Source organism: Phyllobates terribilis, unplaced genomic scaffold (genome assembly GCF_046119375.1).
Source record: "Phyllobates terribilis strain yellow unplaced genomic scaffold, ASM4611937v1 Scaffold_12__6_contigs__length_324123572, whole genome shotgun sequence".
NCBI lineage: Eukaryota > Metazoa > Chordata > Amphibia > Anura > Dendrobatidae > Phyllobates > Phyllobates terribilis.
Window position 1 is genome coordinate 174028665 of NW_027362772.1, and position 21472 is coordinate 174050136.

At 39.9% G+C, this 21472-nt stretch overlaps 11 non-coding genes across 11 annotated transcripts; all 11 read right to left on the minus strand.

The window, feature by feature from the left end:
* Positions 1 to 7958: 7958 nt before the first annotated feature.
* TRNAL-CAG (transfer RNA leucine (anticodon CAG)) lies at positions 7959 to 8041 on the minus strand. Its single transcript has one exon. It is a non-coding gene; the product is annotated as a tRNA-Leu (tRNA).
* Positions 8042 to 9225: 1184 nt separating this feature from the next.
* TRNAF-GAA (transfer RNA phenylalanine (anticodon GAA)) lies at positions 9226 to 9298 on the minus strand. Its single transcript has one exon. It is a non-coding gene; the product is annotated as a tRNA-Phe (tRNA).
* Positions 9299 to 10233: 935 nt separating this feature from the next.
* Positions 10234 to 10316, minus strand: TRNAL-CAG (transfer RNA leucine (anticodon CAG)). The gene has a single exon. It is a non-coding gene; the product is annotated as a tRNA-Leu (tRNA).
* A 1184-nt stretch (positions 10317 to 11500) lies between these two features.
* TRNAF-GAA (transfer RNA phenylalanine (anticodon GAA)) lies at positions 11501 to 11573 on the minus strand. Its single transcript has one exon. It is a non-coding gene; the product is annotated as a tRNA-Phe (tRNA).
* A 2202-nt stretch (positions 11574 to 13775) lies between these two features.
* On the minus strand, positions 13776 to 13848 carry TRNAF-GAA (transfer RNA phenylalanine (anticodon GAA)). Its single transcript has one exon. It is a non-coding gene; the product is annotated as a tRNA-Phe (tRNA).
* Positions 13849 to 14007: 159 nt separating this feature from the next.
* On the minus strand, positions 14008 to 14080 carry TRNAF-GAA (transfer RNA phenylalanine (anticodon GAA)). The gene has a single exon. It is a non-coding gene; the product is annotated as a tRNA-Phe (tRNA).
* Positions 14081 to 16282: 2202 nt separating this feature from the next.
* TRNAF-GAA (transfer RNA phenylalanine (anticodon GAA)) lies at positions 16283 to 16355 on the minus strand. Its single transcript has one exon. It is a non-coding gene; the product is annotated as a tRNA-Phe (tRNA).
* A 935-nt stretch (positions 16356 to 17290) lies between these two features.
* On the minus strand, positions 17291 to 17373 carry TRNAL-CAG (transfer RNA leucine (anticodon CAG)). Its single transcript has one exon. It is a non-coding gene; the product is annotated as a tRNA-Leu (tRNA).
* A 1184-nt stretch (positions 17374 to 18557) lies between these two features.
* On the minus strand, positions 18558 to 18630 carry TRNAF-GAA (transfer RNA phenylalanine (anticodon GAA)). Its single transcript has one exon. It is a non-coding gene; the product is annotated as a tRNA-Phe (tRNA).
* Positions 18631 to 19565: 935 nt separating this feature from the next.
* On the minus strand, positions 19566 to 19648 carry TRNAL-CAG (transfer RNA leucine (anticodon CAG)). The gene has a single exon. It is a non-coding gene; the product is annotated as a tRNA-Leu (tRNA).
* Positions 19649 to 20832: 1184 nt separating this feature from the next.
* Positions 20833 to 20905, minus strand: TRNAF-GAA (transfer RNA phenylalanine (anticodon GAA)). The gene has a single exon. It is a non-coding gene; the product is annotated as a tRNA-Phe (tRNA).
* Positions 20906 to 21472: the final 567 nt, after the last annotated feature.

Consider the following 21472-nt stretch of genomic DNA (forward strand, 5'->3'; position numbering starts at 1 on the left):
AGTGGGAGCAGGAAGGCTCCAGGAACCGAAGGGACCCTAGGGCTACCGGCCGTGCAGAAGGCCACCTGTACTCCCGCTGCTACCAGGAGGTAGAGGGGTCAGGCCAGATAAGGGGAACCGGTCCCTCAACTAGAGGAGAAACAGCAAGGCTCAACTAGAAACCGGAGGCTGCAGCATTTCATGTACTGCAGGCAAAAGTCCACACCAGTCTCACTAAGAAGGTAGCCACATAGGACCCAGGGGACGGAACACAAGTCGCCCGCCAAGGCCCGAGGATACCGGATAGAAGTGTCACTGGGTGTGAGGTGCAGGGAGAAGGCCAGAGAAAGGACACACAGAAGGGGGTCCTGCTAAGTACTCCGGAGCTATCTGGGGGTGGACTGAGCCCCTCACTGAGTACGCACAGCACTCACAATTCGAGGGTCATGTTGCAGGTAGTGCAGCAAGAAGGCACTCATGTGTGTTGCGCATCCAGGAGTACCAAGTCCCTGTTGTGTTGGTGGCGAGGTAACAATCATGCTTCCTTCCTCTGTCCTCTCCCCCCAACCTCGCACAACAGAAATGTGATCAAGGTCTCCCTCATCTGATGAGTCTTCCATCAGTTCGTCCTCCACTTCTTCCTGGGCTCCTGCACCTTCCTCACTAGTTTGGCTGCTACCATGCGCCCTGGTAAAACCATCTCCCCCACCCTCACATGCCTGCCGCCTTGGTGCTGCCGACCTTCTGGACCTTGCAGATGTTAGACCTTCCGCATACAACTCCTCCTCCTCTACTTCCTCAACCTCCTCTTGTGCCACCACCTGACTCCGAATTCTGTTTAACATGTGCTCCAGCATGTAAATCACCGGAATAGTCATGCTGATAATGGCATCGTCAGCACTAAACATCTTCGTCGCCATTTCAAAACTGTGCAGAAGGGTGCATAGGTCCCTGATCTGAGACCACTCCTCCAGCGTGATTTGCCCCACCTCTGAATCTCGTTGGCCCAGGCTATACGTCAGAACGTATTGCACCAGGGCTTGTCGGTGCTGCCACAGTCGCTGCAACATGTGCAGAGTTGAATTCCACCGGGTAGGCACATCGCATTTTAGCCGGTGAAGTGGCAGGCCCAACGACTTCTGTAGAGATGTAAGTCGCTGAGCTGCGGGATGCGAACGGCGGAAGTGAGCACACAGCGACCGTGCCCTCTGCAGAAGGCCATCTAGTCTGGGATAGTGGGCTAAAAATTGCTGGACAACCAGGTTCAACAACGTGAGCCATACAAGGCACGTGTGTGACATTGCCCCGGCGAAGGGCCGCACCCAGGTTTGCAGCATTGTCGCACACGGCCTTCCCTGGTTTCAGGTCCAGTGGAGACAACCATTCATGAAATTGGTTCTCCAGAGCTGACCACAACTCCTCAGCTGTGTGACTCACATTTCCCAGACATTTCAATGTAAAAACCGCCTGATGACGTTGAGCCCTACTGCCAGCATAGTAAGGAGGTGTGCAGGATCCCTTCTGCGCAGTTAGAAAGCTTGTGGCATGACCAGACAGGCTTTGGGTGCAGGTGGAAGACCGAGAGGAGGTTGAGGAGGCAGAAGCAGTGGAGGAACTTTGACATAAAGAGGATTGACGCACAACTCGTGGGGACGGCAAGACTTGGACAGCAGCCCCTTGTCCTGCTGTCACCATAGTTACCCAGTGCCCAGTCAGCGACATGTAACGCCCCTGTCCATGCCTACTCGTCCAAGTGTCTGTGGTGAAATGCACCCTGTCACACACAGAGTTTCTCAAAGAAGCGGTGATGTTGTGTGCGACATGCTGGTGGAGCGCAGGCACACCTTTCTTTGAGAAGTAGTGCCGACTGGGCATCTGGTACTGGGGCACTGCGACGGACATAAGGTCTCGAAAATCCTCTGTGTCCACCAGGCGGAAAGGCAGCATTTCTGTAGCCAAGAGCTTGCAGATGGTGAAATTCAACCTCTTAGCTTTCTCATGGCTAGGAGGAAATGGTCTTTTACTTGTCCACATCTGAGGGACCGAGGGCTGGCTATTGTGCTTAGACGGGGTTGATAAGGGTGTCCCCGGCAAACTGCCGGTCTGTGAGGAAGATGCAGGCGGACATGTTAGGTTGCCTTCATCCAAAGGTGGTGCTATCGATGTCGGACAGCGCTCAACACCAGCTGGTGTTACCACCTCCAAAGAAAATGATGACCTGCCAATCACGCTGGCTGTTGCGGGTAAAGAGGTGGCAGGTCTGCGCCCCAAAACAGGTGTGACTGCTGTCCCCCCAGTCACAGAGGATGAAGAGGCCGCGGATGCACAAGATATGGCAGACTGTGGTTGGCCCGGCCGGCTAGGCCGCATTGTAGCACACTGAGCTTCCCACTGCAACTTATGCTTCATGTCCATGTGCCGGTTCATGCATGAAGTACTCAAACTATGTATTTTTTGGCCTCTACTTAGCTTTTGCTGACAAATGTTACAGATAACACGAGTTGGGTCATCTTTATCGATCTGAAAAAATGCCCAGGCTATGCAAGGCTTAGCACCCATGCGACCTGAAGAGCCACCACGACTTGTGGTGAGAGGCAGAGTTGTGTTTGAGGATGCAGTTGTTGACGTGCTTCCAGTACTACGTCTCTGTCCAGGAAGGCGCAACCTGACCTCGTCGTCACTAGCATCTTCCTCCACCTCCTCTGCTGACTTCATCTCTTGGCTGACTGTGGGTTGACAGTAAGTGGGATCTCCGACCTCATCATCATCACCCTGTGCGTTATCACACCCGTCGTCCTCAGAGCCAACCTGTTCCTGCCCTGACAAAAAACTAAAGTTGTCGCTCCAATCAGGTATTTGAGTCTTATCATCGTCTTCCTCATTGTCTCCACCAACAGGAGTTACAGTTTGGGAATGAGGGTCTACATTATGGTAAGAACCTTCTGCGTCTGGTCCTGGATCCGACTCATAAAGATTCTGGGCATCAGTGCAGATCATTTCCTCGTCTGGATTCACAGAAGCGCTGGAGTCGACCTCTGATTCCCAGGCTATAGTATGAATAAACAGCTCTGCAGACTCAACCATCTGTTCTACCTCATACTCAGACGGGCAGCTGGAGATTTGGGAGCTGTGAGGAAGCAAGTGCGATTTGGGTGACACCTTTGAGGACTGGAGTATTTGTGATGTTGAAGTTGATGTGGAGGAGAGCCCACTTAAAGGAGCACTTGATATCCGTTGAAGCACCTGCTGTTTTTGTGCCTCATCTGGAATTTGTAGCGATTGGCGTGGCCGTAAGAAAGGGATCTTATCACATTGTCCGCTAAAAGAAGTAGACATTTTAGTTTGGCTGGAAGATGGTCTTTCTTCTGCAGATGTTCCTATTGCTTTAACACCTACCCCACGGACACAACCTTTTTTCCCCTTCCCAACACGCCTATTCCCCTTTCCACCAGCAGCAGGCCTTTTTCCACTCATTTTGGTGGTTAACTAATTCACAACTCTGGAGTTGTTTGCACAAAAAAACAATGGATGGTAACCGAGCAGAGCTGAGTGGCCAAACTGTGGTATTAGGCCAAAACTATTGGCTGGGTTAGATGCAGAAAAAAATTATTTTGAATTTGCAACCTGATGGAGGTCAGTATAGATGGACTAATACAACAAGTCCCACACACAGCTAGAAGCCCAAATATTTTTTCAGAGGTACTGTAGATGCAGATAAAAATTAGTTTTAATTTGCAACCTGATGGAGGTCAGTATAGATGGACTAATAGAGAAAGTCCGACACACTACTAGAAGGCCAAATATTTTTTCAGAGCTAGATGCAGAAAAAAATTATATTCAGTTTGCAACCTGATGGAGGTCAGTATAGATGGATTAATAGAACAAGACCCACACACAGCTAGAAGCCCAATATTTTTTCAGAGGTAGATGCAGAAAAAAATATATTCAGTTTGCAACCGGATGGAGGTCAGTATAGATGGACTAATACAACAAGTCCCACACACAGCTAGAAGCCCAATATTTTTTCAGAGGTAGATGCAGAAAAAAATATATTCAGTTTGCAACCTGATGGAGGTCAGTATAGATGGATTAATAGAACAAGACCCACACACAGCTAGAAGCCCAATATTTTTTCAGAGGTAGATGCAGAAAAAAATATATTCAGTTTGCAACCTGATGGAGGTCAGTATAGATGGATTAATAGAACAAGACCCACACACAGCTAGAAGCCCAATATTTTTTCAGAGGTAGATGCCGAAAAAAATATATTCAGTTTGCAACCTGATGGAGGTCAGTATAGATGGATTAATAGAACAAGACCCACACACAGCTAGAAGCCCAATATTTTTTCAGAGGTAGATGCAGAAAAAAATATATTCAGTTTGCAACCTGATGGAGGTCAGTATAGATGGACTAATACAACAAGTCCCACACACAGCTGGAAGCCCAATATTTTTTCAGAGGTAGATGCAGAAAAAAATATATTCAGTTTGCAACCTGATGGAGGTCAGTATAGATGGATTAATAGAACAAGACCCACACACAGCTAGAAGCCCAATATTTTTTCAGAGGTAGATGCAGAAAAAAATATATTCAGTTTGCAACGTGATGGAGGTCAGTATAGATGGATTAATAGAACAAGACCCACACACAGCTAGAAGCCCAATATTTTTTCAGAGGTAGATGCAGAAAAAAATATATTCAGTTTGCAACCTGATGGAGGTCAGTATAGATGGATTAATAGAACAAGACCCACACACAGCTAGAAGCCCAATATTTTTTCAGAGGTAGATGCAGAAAAAAATATATTCAGTTTGCAACCTGATGGAGGTCAGTATAGATGGACAAATACAACAAGTCCCACACACAGCTAGAAGCCCAATATTTTTTCAGAGGTAGATGCAGAAAAAAATATATTCAGTTTGCAACCTGATGGAGGTCAGTATAGATGGATTAATAGAACAAGTCCCACACACAGCTAGAAGCCCAATATTTTTTCAGAGGTAGATGCAGAAAAAAATATATTCAGTTTGCAACCTGATGGAGGTCAGTATAGATGGACTAATACAACAAGTCCCACACACAGCTAGAAGCCCAATATTTTTTCAGAGGTAGATGCAGAAAAAAATATATTCAGTCTGCAACCTGATGGAGGTCAGTATAGATGGATTAATAGAACAAGTCCCACACACAGCTAGAAGCCCAAAATTTTTTCAGAGGTAGATGCAGAAAAAAATATATTCAGTTTGCAACCGGATGGAGGTCAGTATAGATGGACTAATACAACAAGTCCCACACACAGCTAGAAGCCCAATATTTTTTCAGAGGTAGATGCAGAAAAAAATATATTCAGTTTGCAACCTGATGGAGGTCAGTATAGATGGACTAATAGAATGATGCTATGCCCAAAAGATTTTACTTCACTAGGTGCAGTAAAAAAATTGGTATTCTATACACAGGTGGTATATCTTGCAACACAGATAGGCTACTCCACTGACTAACACACTCTGCAATAGGCCAAAAAGGATTAGCTTTGCTAGATTCAGCCAAATGCTGTGAAAAAAACTTGCACAGCACTGGCACAGACCTGCCTGGCAAAAACTGATAGGAACTGATGTAACCTAGTCCTGAAAAGGACTCCAATTACAATTAGTCTTTACTCACACAACCTATCTATTTAAGAGCACAGACCTCCCTGATAAAAGTCGTAGGAAATGCTGTAACCTAGTCCTTAAAAGGACTGCAATCACAACTATTCCCTACTTCCAAGCTATATGTATATTTGTGCGAAAATTGGCTTGAAATTAACAAGGTATAGCGCACACAGCAACAGCGGTGCCGTCTAACATGCAGCTGCAGCAGTGAGAAAATGGTGGCGACGGGGAAAATGGCTTGGTCTTATAGGGCAAGGACATGTGACATACACTGACAATGACACATGCCCTTGCTTGTGTGAAAAAAAGCACTTCGCTCCGTGTGTGCGCTGCTGATAGGCTGACAGATTGCACCTCCCCACTGCAAATGCGGGAAAGAGAAAAAAAAATGGAGATCTTCATTGTTCCTGCAGAGATCCATCCTCTGCCCCTCCCCCCACCCCGCTGTACACTCAAACTGCGTATTAACATTAATTTTCATCATTACTGAGAAAAAATCCAGTTATGATTTTGGTGCACGAACAGTTATCGAACATAACCTCGAACAGCCGAATTTTTATCAAATTGTTCGTGTTTGCCGAACGGCTCGAACACCGCCCAAAACAGCTCGAATTTGAGATTGGCGAACAGTTCGAGTAGAACAACGCTCATCTCTAGTTATCACACCCGTCGTCCTCAAAGCCAACCTCTTCCTGCCCTGACCGAAAAGTCAAGTTGTCGCTCCAATCAGGTATTTGAGTCTCATCATCGTCTTCATCATTGTCTCCACCAACAGGAGTTACAGTTTGGGAACGAGGGTCTACATTATGCTCAGAACCTTTTTCATCTGGTCCTGGATCCGACTTATAAAGATTCTGGGCATCAGTGCAGATCATTTCCTCGTCTGGATTAACAGAAGCTCTGGAGCAGACCTCCGTTTCCCAGGCTATAGTATGAGTAAACAGCTGTGCAGACTCAACCATCTGTGTTACCCCATACTCAGACGGGCAGCTGCAGACTTGGGAGCTGTGAGGAAGCAAGTGCGATTGGGGTGACACCTCTGAGGACTGGAGTATTTGTGATGTTGAAGTTGAGGTGGAGGAGAGCCCACTTGAAGGAGAACTTGATATCCGCTGAAGCACCTGCTGTTTTTGTGCCTCATCTGGAATTTGTAGCGATGGGCGTGTCCGTAACAAAGGGATCGTATCACATTGTCCACGAAAAGAAGTCGACATGTTAGTTTGGCTGGAAGATGGTCTTTCTTCTGCAGATGTTACTCCCCACCCACCGCGGGGGGCTCGACCCACCAGCGGACAGGCACCAGTATTAGGAGAGGGGGGCTGGCCGTCAGGGTCCACCGCGGCTCTGGCACAAACCCGGCGACACGGAGGTGGCACGGGCAGGAACGGACTGGCCGTGTCGGCTTCTCACTTTTTGGATTTTAGAAGGGCATGACATGCCTATATCTGTGTCTCCCCCTCCTTTTACTCCTCCACCTCTTTTGTTTTCGCATGACTATATGTACTTGTCACTTTTCCATGTGTTAGTTATGTCTTCTGAGCAGTTTGTCAGCTTTTGGACACCTTTGAAGGTGTTTTCTATGTGTTTCTATGTGTTTTTGTTTGCCTGCCATTGGTTTTAACGGTGTTCGAAGGTGTTCGACGAACAGTTCGACGAACAGTTCGGCGAACACACGGGTGTTCGACGAACCGAACTCGAACACTACGGGGGTGGCTCAACACTAGATAGGAGATGCAAATTTAGAGAAAATATTCTACTGATTGTTAATGTTGAAAGTGAAAACATTTGTCCCAAAATGTGGTGAAACTTTGATGTCAGTATCACATGCGCATTTCAGACTTGTTAAACTATGTTCATCTGCTCTTTTAGCTTTTGTTTATTAAGTATATTTATAGTCTATTGATGACTGAGGTAAAAAAAATCTGAAATTAGACTTACTGGTAATTCGGTTTCTAGGAATCTTCCACGACAGCACCTTAGGAGGTTCACTCTCTGCCCTAATAGGGACAGAGAACACATAGAGATGAAATAGTCCCTCCCATTTTCCTATCCACAGTATTTTTCTGATGCCAGAGCAACAACTAACATATGCACAAAGAAACTATTTGATGTTCCCAGAAGTCTTTTTTGAAAGCACAAATTCAGGACATTTAAGATTTGCCTCAAGGACCCCCAGGAATACTGCCAAAGTGCCAACGTTGAGAATTGGTTTTGCTAAGCCCCATCACTTTTAGTTTTCAATTTGAGATTGCCACCAATAGAGCGGACCCCCAACTAATCAGTAACAGGAGTGAAGATATACAATTTCTTGAAAGAAAATGCTAATGTCAGAAGTGGGATTCGAACCCACACCTCCAGGAGAGACTGCGACCTGAACGCAGCGCCTTAGACCGCTCGGCCATCCTGACTTCTTTTGGCTTTTGTAATTTAACTATTTCTAAGCTAAGCAGTAGAAAGATGAGCATTACTTGTGATGAAAGGAAATATACCATGATTTCTTTTATTTTAATATTGATTTGTAACCTATTAGTTACAGCCAATTTTGAGCTTTATGACCAAGCACCGTTTTTTAAATCTGACATGTATCAATTTATGTGGCAATAACACTGGAATGCTTAACATATCCCCGTGATTCTGATAGTGTTATTTTGTAACACATTGTACTTTATATTAATTTTAAATTTAGATCAATATATATTTAGTTTTTCTTGTGAAAATATCTAAAATTGCACAATTTCATTGAAATGCGGTGATGCCCCATATGTCTTCAGAAACTACTGTTTGGTCACACAGCAGAGCTTTGAAAGTAAGAGCGCTATTTGGGTTTTGGGAATGCAGATTTTGCAAGAATATTTTGAGGGTGACATTTGCGGAGTTCCAAAAGTATCAAAACAGCAGAAACCCCTCCAAAGTGATCCCATTTTATAAATTACTCCTCACAATGAATTCATCAACACCAGCAATTACTATTATTGTCCAACAGGTGTTGTCACTCTGCAACATCAAGAATTGCAAATAAGCCAGTTTAGTGCCAAGCTTGCGCTTATGGAGACAAGCACCCCATACATTTTAAGTGGGCTCTCCTCGCTGGAGAAATGCCAAATCTGTGGATTTTTTGTCTTACCATTAACGTAGAAACCCCTATTTTTAGAATGAAAGATGACGGTCCTGAGTTGGGGCTTGTGTTTTTTGCCTTCCTGGCTTTTTCCCCAAACAGCTTTGTTCCTGGCATATTTTTGAAGCATATTTGTCTCAGTAATGCCACAGCGATTCATAGTCAAACATAAATGGCTGAAATCATTCAGCTAGTGTCTGATACATGCTGCCTGTATTAGCTATGAGGTTTCCTTTAAATCCTCATACAGCTAAGTCAAACTAAAATAAAACAAAGTGATGACGTCCAGAATGAAGGAAAAATTACAAAAAATATTATTTTCCTCAAAAGTTAAAAGTGTTCAGTTCTCAAGTTTCTATCATTTTATTTCCTGTAGATAGTTATATTGATTAGGATTTTTACATTCTCTGTAAACAGTCAGTCCATATGCTTTGTTTATTTTCTGCTTAAAATTTAATGGGTGAAGAAAAAAACTTTTGCCGAAACCTGGGATTGAACCAGGGACCTTTAGATCTTCAGTCTAACGCTCTCCCAACTGAGCTATTTCGGCAGGACACACTTAGATTCAGGAATGTTCAACACACTGTAGATGTCACAACAAGATGTATTTATTTTTACTTTGACTTGTTTTTGCAAGATTATCTATATTTGAAAGTCCCGCTATTTTGCGTACATATTTAAGAACTTACATTAATTCTTTGTGAATGAATAGAAAAAACAGCAATTCTGCATTTTTTTTACATTTTCAAATTTACTCAATTCACCAGGGTAATTCTGACTGTGTCTCTGTAGGACAGGTGATGATTGAGCATAAAACACAATTTGTAAGCATAATGTTGCATCAAGCTTTATTTTTTTCTTAGGTGCAAACAATTGGAGTGAAGATAGGAGATGCAAATTTAGAGAAAATATTCTACTGATTGTTAATGTTGAAAGTGAAAACATTTGTCCCAAAATGTGGTGAAACTTTGATGTCAGTATCACATGCGCATTTCAGACTTGTTAAACTGTGTTCATCTGCTCTTTTAGCTTTTGTTTATTAAGTATATATATAGTCTATTGATGCCTTGAGGTAAAAAAATCTGAAATTAGACTTACTGGTAATTTGGTTTCTAGGAATCTTCCACGACAGCACCTTAGGAGGTTCACTCTCTGCCCTAATAGGGACAGAGAACACATAGAGATGAAATAGTCCCTCCCATTTTCCTATCCACAGTATTTTTCCGATGCCAAAGCAACAACTAACATATGCACAAAGAAACTATTTGATGTTCCCAGAAGTCTTTTGTGAAAGCACAAATTCAGGACATTTAAGATTTGCCTCAAGGACCCCAAGGAATACTGCCAAAGTGCCAACGTTGAGAATTGGTTTTGCTAAGCCCCATCACTTTAAGTTATCGATTTGAGATTGCCACCAATAGAGCGGACCACCAACTAATCAGTAACAGGAGTGAAGCTGTACAATTTCTTGAAAGAAAATTCTAATGTCAGAAGTGGGATTTGAACCCACGCCTCCAGGAGAGACTGCAACCTGAACGCAGCGCCTTAGACCACTCGGCCATCCTGACTTCTTCTGGCTTTTGAAATTTAACTCTTTCTAAGCTAAGCAGTAGAAAGATGAGCATTACTTGTGATGAAAGGAAATATGCCATGATTTCTTTTATTTTAATATTGATTTGTAACCTATTAGTTACAGACAATTTTGAGCTTCATGACCAAGCACCGTTTTTTAAATCTGACATGTATCAATTTATGTGGCAATAACACTGGAATGCTTAACATATCCCCGTGATTCTGATAGTGTTATTTTGTAACACATTGTACTTTATATTAATGGTAAATTTAGGTCAATATATATTTAGTTTTTCTTGTGAAAATATCTAAAGTTGCACAATTTCATTGAAATGCGGTGATGCCCCATATGTCTTCAGAAACTACTGTTTGGTCACACAGCAGGACTTTGAAAGTAAGAGCGCTATTTGGGTTTTGGGAATGCAGATTTTGCAAGAATATTTTGAGGGTGACATTTGCGGAGTTGCAAAAGTACAAAAACAGCAGAAACCCCTCCAAAGTGATCCCATTTTATAAATTACTCCTCACAATGAATTCATCAACGCCAGCAATTACTACTATTGTCCAACAGGTGTTTTCACTCTGCAACATCCAGAATTGCAAATAAGCCAGTTTAGTGCCCTGCTTTCGCTTATGGAGACAAGCACCCCATACATTTTAAGTGGGCTCTCCTCGCTAGAGAAAAGCCAAATCTGTGGATTCTTTGTCTTACCATTAACGTGGAAACCCCTATTTTTAGAATGAAAGATAATGGTCCTGAGTTGGGGATTGTGTTTTTTACCTTCCTGGCTTTTTCCCCAAACAGCTTTGTTCCTGGCATATTTTTTAAGCATATTTGTCTCAGTAATGCCACAGCGATTCATAGTCAAACATAAATGGCTGAAATCATTCAGCTAGTGTCTGATACATGCTGCCCGTTTTAGCTATCAGGTTTCCTTTAAATCCTCATACAGCTAAGTCAAACTAAAATAAAACAAAGTGATGACGTCCAGAATGAAGGAAAAATTACAAAAAATATTATTTTCCTCAAAAGTTAAAAGTGTTCAGTTCTCAAGTTTCTATCATTTTATTTCCTGTAGATAGTTATAATGATTAGGATTTTTACATTCTCTGTAAACAGTCAGTCCATATGCTTTGTTTATTTTCTGCTTAAAATTTAATGGGTGAAGAAAAAAACTTTTGCCGAAACCTGGGATTGAACCAGGGACCTTTAGATCTTCAGTCTAACGCTCTCCCAACTGAGCTATTTCGGCAGGACACACTTAGATTCAGGAATGTTCAACACACTGTAGATGTCACAACTGGATGTATTTATTTTTACTTTGACTTGTTTTTGCAAGATTATCTATATTTGAAAGTCCCGCTATTTTGCGTACATATTTAAGAACTTACATTAATTCTTTGTGAATGAATAGAAAAAACAGCAATTCTTCATTTTTTTTACATTTTCAAATTTACTCAATTCACCAGGGTAATTCTGACTGTGTCTCTGTAGGACAGGTGATGATTGAGCATAAAACACAATTTGTAAGCATAATGTTGCATCAAGCTTTATTTTTTTCTTAGGTGCAAACAATTGGAGTGAAGATAGGAGATGCAAATTTAGAGAAAATATTCTACTGATTGTTAATGTTGAAAGTGAAAACATTTGTCCCAAAATGTGGTGAAACTTTGATGTCAGTATCACATGCGCATTTCAGACTTGTTAAACTATGTTCATCTGCTGTTTTAGCTTTTGTTTATTAAGTATATATATAGTCTATTGATGCCTTGAGGTAAAAAAATCTGAAATTAGACTTACTGGTAATTTGGTTTCTAGGAATCTTCCACGACAGCACCTTAGGAGGTTCACTCTCTGCCCTAATAGGGACAGAGAACACATAGAGATGAAATAGTCCCTCCCATTTTCCTATCCACAGTATTTTTCCGATGCCAAAGCAACAACTAACATATGCACAAAGAAACTATATGATGTTCCCAGAAGTCTTTTGTGAAAGCACAAATTCAGGACATTTAAGATTTGCCTCAAGGACCCCAAGGAATACTGCCAAAGTGCCAACGTTGAGAATTGGTTTTGCTAAGCCCCATCACTTTAAGTTATCGATTTGAGATTGCCACCAATAGAGCGGACCACCAACTAATCAGTAACAGGAGTGAAGCTGTACAATTTTTTGAAAGAAAATTCTAATGTCAGAAGAGGGATTCGAACCCACGCCTCCAGAAGAGACTGGGACCTGAACGCAGCGCCTTAGACTGCTCGGCCATCCTGACTACTTGTGGCTTTTGTAATTTAACTCTTTCTAAGCTAAGCAGTAGAAAGATGAGCATTACTTGTGATGAAAGGAAATATGCCATGATTTCTTTTATTTTAATATTGATTTGTAACCTATTAGTTACAGCCAATTTTGAGCTTCATGACCAAGCACCGTTTTTTAAATCTGACATGTATCAATTTATGTGGCAATAACACTGGAATGCTTAACATATCCCCGTGATTCTGATAGTGTTATTTTGTAACACATTGTACTTTATATTAATGGTAAATTTAGGTCAATATATATTTAGTTTTTCTTGTGAAAATATCTAAAGTTGCACAATTTCATTGAAATGCGGTGATGCCGCATATGTCTTCAGAAACTACTGTTTGGTCACACAGCAGGACTTTGAAAGTAAGAGCGCTATTTGGGTTTTGGGAATGCAGATTTTGCAAGAATATTTTGAGGGTGACATTTGCGGAGTTGCAAAAGTACAAAAACAGCAGAAACCCCTCCAAAGTGATCCCATTTTATAAATTACTCCTCACAATGAATTCATCAACGCCAGCAATTACTACTATTGTCCAACAGGTGTTTTCACTCTGCAACATCCAGAATTGCAAATAAGCCAGTTTAGTGCCCTGCTTTCGCTTATGGAGACAAGCACCCCATACATTTTAAGTGGGCTCTCCTCGCTAGAGAAAAGCCAAATCTGTGGATTCTTTGTCTTACCATTAACGTGGAAACCCCTATTTTTAGAATGAAAGATAATGGTCCTGAGTTGGGGATTGTGTTTTTTGCCTTCCTGGCTTTTTCCCCAAACAGCTTTGTTCCTGGCATATTTTTTAAGCATATTTGTCTCAGTAATGCCACAGCGATTCATAGTCAAACATAAATGGCTGAAATCATTCAGCTAGTGTCTGATACATGCTGCCCGTTTTAGCTATCAGGTTTCCTTTAAATCCTCATACAGCTAAGTCAAACTACAATAAAACAAAGTGATGACGTCCAGAATGAAGGAAAAATTACAAAAAATATTATTTTCCTCAAAAGTTAAAAGTGTTCAGTTCTCAAGTTTCTATCATTTTATTTCCTGTAGATAGTTATAATGATTAGGATTTTTACATTCTCTGTAAACAGTCAGTCCATATGCTTTGTTTATTTTCTGCTTAAAATTTAATGGGTGAAGAAAAAAACTTTTGCCGAAACCTGGGATTGAACCAGGGACATTTAGATCTTCAGTCTAACACTCTCCCAACTGAGCTATTTCGGCAGGACACACTTAGATTCAGGAATGTTCAACACACTGTAGATGTCATTATTTCCTGTAGATAGTTATAATGATTAGGATTTTTACATTCTCTGTAAACAGTCAGTCCATATGCTTTGTTTATTTTCTGCTTAAAATTTAATGGGTGAAGAAAAAAACTTTTGCCGAAACCTGGGATTGAACCAGGGACCTTTAGATCTTCAGTCTAACGCTCTCCCAACTGAGCTATTTCGGCAGGACACACTTAGATTCAGGAATGTTCAACACACTGTAGATGTCACAACTGGATGTATTTATTTTTACTTTGACTTGTTTTTGCAAGATTATCTATATTTGAAAGTCCCGCTATTTTGCGTACATATTTAAGAACTTACATTAATTCTTTGTGAATGAATAGAAAAAACAGCAATTCTTCATTTTTTTTACATTTTCAAATTTACTCAATTCACCAGGGTAATTCTGACTGTGTCTCTGTAGGACAGGTGATGATTGAGCATAAAACACAATTTGTAAGCATAATGTTGCATCAAGCTTTATTTTTTTCTTAGGTGCAAACAATTGGAGTGAAGATAGGAGATGCAAATTTAGAGAAAATATTCTACTGATTGTTAATGTTGAAAGTGAAAACATTTGTCCCAAAATGTGGTGAAACTTTGATGTCAGTATCACATGCGCATTTCAGACTTGTTAAACTATGTTCATCTGCTGTTTTAGCTTTTGTTTATTAAGTATATATATAGTCTATTGATGCCTTGAGGTAAAAAAATCTGAAATTAGACTTACTGGTAATTTGGTTTCTAGGAATCTTCCACGACAGCACCTTAGGAGGTTCACTCTCTGCCCTAATAGGGACAGAGAACACATAGAGATGAAATAGTCCCTCCCATTTTCCTATCCACAGTATTTTTCCGATGCCAAAGCAACAACTAACATATGCACAAAGAAACTATATGATGTTCCCAGAAGTCTTTTGTGAAAGCACAAATTCAGGACATTTAAGATTTGCCTCAAGGACCCCAAGGAATACTGCCAAAGTGCCAACGTTGAGAATTGGTTTTGCTAAGCCCCATCACTTTAAGTTATCGATTTGAGATTGCCACCAATAGAGCGGACCACCAACTAATCAGTAACAGGAGTGAAGCTGTACAATTTCTTGAAAGAAAATTCTAATGTCAGAAGAGGGATTCGAACCCACGCCTCCAGAAGAGACTGGGACCTGAACGCAGCGCCTCAGACTGCTCGGCCATCCTGACTACTTGTGGCTTTTGTAATTTAACTCTTTCTAAGCTAAGCAGTAGAAAGATGAGCATTACTTGTGATGAAAGGAAATATGCAATGATTTCTTTTATTTTAATATTGATTTGTAACCTATTAGTTACAGCCAATTTTGAGCTTCATGACCAAGCACCGTTTTTTAAATCTGACATGTATCAATTTATGTGGCAATAACACTGGAATGCTTAACATATCCCCGTGATTCTGATAGTGTTATTTTGTAACACATTGTACTTTATATTAATGGTAAATTTAGGTCAATATATATTTAGTTTTTCTTGTGAAAATATCTAAAGTTGCACAATTTCATTGAAATGCGGTGATGCCGCATATGTCTTCAGAAACTACTGTTTGGTCACACAGCAGGACTTTGAAAGTAAGAGCGCTATTTGGGTTTTGGGAATGCAGATTTTGCAAGAATATTTTGAGGGTGACATTTGCGGAGTTGCAAAAGTACAAAAACAGCAGAAACCCCTCCAAAGTGATCCCATTTTATAAATTACTCCTCACAATGAATTCATCAACGCCAGCAATTACTACTATTGTCCAACAGGTGTTTTCACTCTGCAACATCCAGAATTGCAAATAAGCCAGTTTAGTGCCCTGCTTTCGCTTATGGAGACAAGCACCCCATACATTTTAAGTGGGCTCTCCTCGCTAGAGAAAAGCCAAATCTGTGGATTCTTTGTCTTACCATTAACGTGGAAACCCCTATTTTTAGAATGAAAGATAATGGTCCTGAGTTGGGGATTGTGTTTTTTGCCTTCCTGGCTTTTTCCCCAAACAGCTTTGTTCCTGGCATATTTTTTAAGCATATTTGTCTCAGTAATGCCACAGCGATTCATAGTCAAACATAAATGGCTGAAATCATTCAGCTAGTGTCTGATACATGCTGCCCGTTTTAGCTATCAGGTTTCCTTTAAATCCTCATACAGCTAAGTCAAACTACAATAAAACAAAGTGATGACGTCCAGAATGAAGGAAAAATTACAAAAAATATTATTTTCCTCAAAAGTTAAAAGTGTTCAGTTCTCAAGTTTCTATCATTTTATTTCCTGTAGATAGTTATAATGATTAGGATTTTGACATTCTCTGTAAACAGTCAGTCCATATGCTTTGTTTATTTTCTGCTTATAATTTAATGGGTGAAGAAAAAAACTTTTGCCGAAACCTGGGATTGAACCAGCGACCTTTAGATCTTCAGTCTAACGCTCTCCCAACTGAGCTATTTCGGCAGGACACACTTAGATTCAGGAATGTTCAACACACTGTAGATGTCACAACTGGATGTATTTATTTTTACTTTGACTTGTTTTTGCAAGATTATCTATATTTGAAAGTCCCGCTATTTTGCGTACATATTTAAGAACTTACATTAATTCTTTGTGAATGAATAGAAAAAACAGCAATTCTTCATTTTTTTTACATTTTCAAATTTACTCAATTCACCAGGGTAATTCTGACTGTGTCTCTGTAGGACAGGTGATGATTGAGCATAAAACACAATTTGTAAGCATAATGTTGCATCAAGCTTTATTTTTTTCTTAGGTGCAAACAATTGGAGTGAAGATAGGAGATGCAAATTTAGAGAAAATATTCTACTGATTGTTAATGTTGAAAGTGAAAACATTTGTCCCAAAATGTGGTGAAACTTTGATGTCAGTATCACATGCGCATTTCAGACTTGTTAAACTATGTTCATCTGCTGTTTTAGCTTTTGTTTATTAAGTATATATATAGTCTATTGATGCCTTGAGGTAAAAAAATCTGAAATTAGACTTACTGGTAATTTGGTTTCTAGGAATCTTCCACGACAGCACCTTAGGAGGTTCACTCTCTGCCCTAATAGGGACAGAGAACACATAGAGATGAAATAGTCCCTCCCATTTTCCTATCCACAGTATTTTTCCGATGCCAAAGCAACAACTAACATATGCACAAAGAAACTATATGATGTTCCCAGAAGTCTTTTGTGAAAGCACAAATTCAGGACATTTAAGATTTGCCTCAAGGACCCCAAGGAATACTGCCAAAGTGCCAACGTTGAGAATTGGTTTTGCTAAGCCCCATCACTTTAAGTTATCGATTTGAGATTGCCACCAATAGAGCGGACCACCAACTAATCAGTAACAGGAGTGAAGCTGTACAATTTCTTGAAAGAAAATTCTAATGTCAGAAGTGGGATTTGAACCCACGCCTCCAGGAGAGACTGCAACCTGAACGCAGCGCCTTAGACCACTCGGCCATCCTGACTTCTTCTGGCTTTTGTAATTTAACTCTTTCTAAGCTAAGCAGTAGAAAGATGAGCATTACTTGTGATGAAAGGAAATATGCCATGATTTCTTTTATTTTAATATTGATTTGTAACCTATTAGTTACAGCCAATTTTGAGCTTCATGACCAAGCACCGTTTTTTAAATCTGACATGTATCAATTTATGTGGCAATAACACTGGAATGCTTAACATATCCCCGTGATTCTGATAGTGTTATTTTGTAACACATTGTACTTTATATTAATGGTAAATTTAGGTCAATATATATTTAGTTTTTCTTGTGAAAATATCTAAAGTTGCACAATTTCATTGAAATGTGGTGATGCCGCATATGTCTTCAGAAACTACTGTTTGGTCACACAGCAGGGCTTTGAAAGTAAGAGCGCTATTTGGGTTTTGGGAATGCAGATTTTGCAAGAATATTTTGAGGGTGACATTTGCGGGGTTCCAAAAGTACCAAAACAGCAGAAACCCCTCCAAAGTGATCCCATTTTATAAATTACTCCTCACAATGAATTCATCAACGCCAGCAATTACTATTATTGTCCAACAGGTGTTTTCACTCTGCAACATCCAGAATTGCAAATAAGCCAGTTTAGTGCCCAGCTTGCGCTTATGGAGACAAGCACCCCATACATTTTAAGTGGGCTCTCCTCGCTAGAGAAATGCCAAATCTGTGGATTCTTTGTCTTACCATTAACGTGGAAACCCCTATTTTTAGAATGAAAGATGACGGTCCTGAGTTGGGGCTTGTGTTTTTTGCCTTCCTGGCTTTTTCCCCAAACTGCTTTGTTCCTGGCATATTTTTGAAGCATATTTGTCTCAGTAATGCCACAACGATTCATAGTCAAACATAAATGGCTGAAATCATTCAGCTAGTGTCTGATACATGCTGCCCGTTTTAGCTATCAGGTTTCCTTTAAATCCTCATACAGCTAAGTCAAACTAAAATAAAACAAAGTGATGACGTCCAGAATGAAGGAAAAATTACAAAAAATATTATTTTCTTCAAAAGTTAAAAGTGTTCAGATCTCAAGTTTCTATCATTTTATTTCCTGTAGATAGTTATAATGATTAGGATTTTTACATTCTCTGTAAACAGTCAGTCCATATGCTTTGTTTATTTTCTGCTTAAAATTTAATGGGTGAAGAAAAAAACTTATGCCGAAACCCGGGATTGAACCAGGGACCTTTAGATCTTCAGTCTAATGCTCTCCCAACTGAGCTATTTCGGCAGGACACACTTAGATTCAGGAATGTTCAACACACTGTAGATGTCACAACTGGATGTATTTATTTTTACTTTGACTTGTTTTTGCAAGATTATCTATATTTGAAAGTCCCGCTATTTTGCGTACATATTTAAGAACTTACATTAATTCTTTGTGAATGAATAGAAAAAACAGCAATTCTGCATTTTTTTTACATTTTCAATTTTACTCAATTCACCAGGGTAATTCTGACTGTGTCTCTGTAGGACAGGTGATGATTGAGCATAAAACACAATTTGTAAGCATAATGTTGCATCAAGCTTTATTTTTTTCTTAGGTGCAAACAATTGGAGTGAAGATAGGAGATGCAAATTTAGAGAAAATATTCTACTGATTGTTAATGTTGAAAGTGAAAACATTTGTCCCAAAATGTGGTGAAACTTTGATGTCAGTATCACATGCGCATTTCAGACTTGTTAAACTGTGTTCATCGGCTCTTTTAGCTTTTGTTTATTAAGTATATATATAGTCTATTGATGCCTTGAGGTAAAAAAATCTGAAATTAGACTTACTGGTAATTTGGTTTCTAGGAATCTTCCACGACAGCACCTTAGGAGGTTCACTCTCTGCCCTAATAGGGACAGAGAACACATAGAGATGAAATAGTCCCTCCCATTTTCCTATCCACAGTATTTTTCCGATGCCAAAGCAACAACTAACATATGCACAAAGAAACTATTTGATGTTCCCAGAAGTCTTTTGTGAAAGCACAAATTCAGGACATTTAAGATTTGCCTCAAGGACCCCAAGGAATACTGCCAAAGTGCCAACGTTGAGAATTGGTTTTGCTAAGCCCCATCACTTTTAGTTTTCGATTTGAGATTGCCACAAATAGAGCGGACCACCAACTAATCAGTAACAGGAGTGAAGCTGTACAATTTCTTGAAAGAAAATTCTAATGTCAGAAGTGGGATTTGAACCCACGCCTCCAGGAGAGACTGCAACCTGAACGCAGCGCCTTAGACCACTCGGCCATCCTGACTTCTTCTGGCTTTTGTAATTTAACTCTTTCTAAGCTAAGCAGTAGAAAGATGAGCATTACTTGTGATGAAAGGAAATATGCCATGATTTCTTTTATTTTAATATTGATTTGTAACCTATTAGTTACAGCCAATTTTGAGCTTCATGACCAAGCACCGTTTTTTAAATCTGACATGTATCAATTTATGTGGCAATAACACTGGAATGCTTAACATATCCCCGTGATTCTGATAGTGTTATTTTGTAACACATTGTACTTTATATTAATGGTAAATTTAGGTCAATATATATTTAGTTTTTCTTGTGAAAATATCTAAAGTTGCACAATTTCATTGAAATGTGGTGATGCCGCATATGTCTTCAGAAACTACTGTTTGGTCACACAGCAGGGCTTTGAAAGTAAGAGCGCTATTTGGGTTTTGGGAATGCAGATTTTGCAAGAATATTTTGAGGGTGACATTTGCGGGGTTCCAAAAGTACCAAAACAGCAGAAACCCCTCCAAAGTGATCCCATTTTATAAATTACTCCTCACAATGAATTCATCAACGCCAGCAATTACTATTATTGTCCAACAGGTGTTTTCACTCTGCAACATCCAGAATTGCAAATAAGCCAGTTTAGTGCCCAGCTTGTGCTTATGGAGACAAGCACCCCATACATTTTAAGTGGGCTCTCCTCGCTAGAGAAATGCCAAATCTGTGGATTCTTTGTCTTACCATTAACGTGGAAACCCCTATTTTTAGAATGAAAGATCACGGTCCTGAGTTGGGGCTTGTGTTTTTTGCCTTCCTGGCTTTTTCCCCAAACTGCTTTGTTCCTGGCATATTTTTGAAGCATATTTGTCTCAGTAATGCCACAACGATTCATAGTCAAACATAAATGGCTGAAATCATTCAGCTAGTGTCTGATACATGCTGCCCGTTTTAGCTATCAGGTTTCCTTTAAATCCTCATACAGCTAAGTCAAACTAAAATAAAACAAAGTGATGACGTCCAGAATGAAGGAAAAATTACAAAAAATATTATTTTCTTCAAAAGTTAAAAGTGTTCAGATCTCAAGTTTCTATCATTTTATTTCCTGTAGATAGTTATAATGATTAGGATTTTTACATTCTCTGTAAACAGTCAGTCCATATGCTTTGTTTATTTTCTGCTTAAAATTTAATGGGTGAAGAAAAAAACTTATGCCGAAACCCGGGATTGAACCAGGGACCTTTAGATCTTCAGTCTAACACTCTCCCAACTGAGCTATTTCGGCAGGACACATTTAGATTCAGGAATGTTCAACACACTGTAGATGTCACAACTGGATGTATTTATTTTTACTTTGACCTGTTTTTGCAAGATTATCTATATTTGAAAGTCCCGCTATTTTGCGTACATATTTAAGAACTTACATTAATTCTTTGTGAATGAATAGAAAAAACAGCAATTCTGCATTTTTTTTACATTTTCAAATTTACTCAATTCACCAGGGTAATTCTGACTGTGTCTCTGTAGGACAGGTGATGATTGAGCATAAAACACAATTTGTAAGCATAATGTTGCATCAACCTTTATTTTTTTCTTAGGTGCAAACAATTGGAGTGAAGATAGGAGATGCAAATTTAGAGAAAATATTCTACTGATTGTTAATGTTGAAAGTGAAAACATTTGTCCCAAAATGTGGTGAAACTTTGATGTCAGTATCACATGCGCATTTCAGACTTGTTAAACTATGTTCATCTGCTGTTTTAGCTTTTGTTTATTAAGTATATATATAGTCTATTGATGCCTTGAGGTAAAAAAATCTGAAATTAGACTTACTGGTAATTTGGTTTCTAGG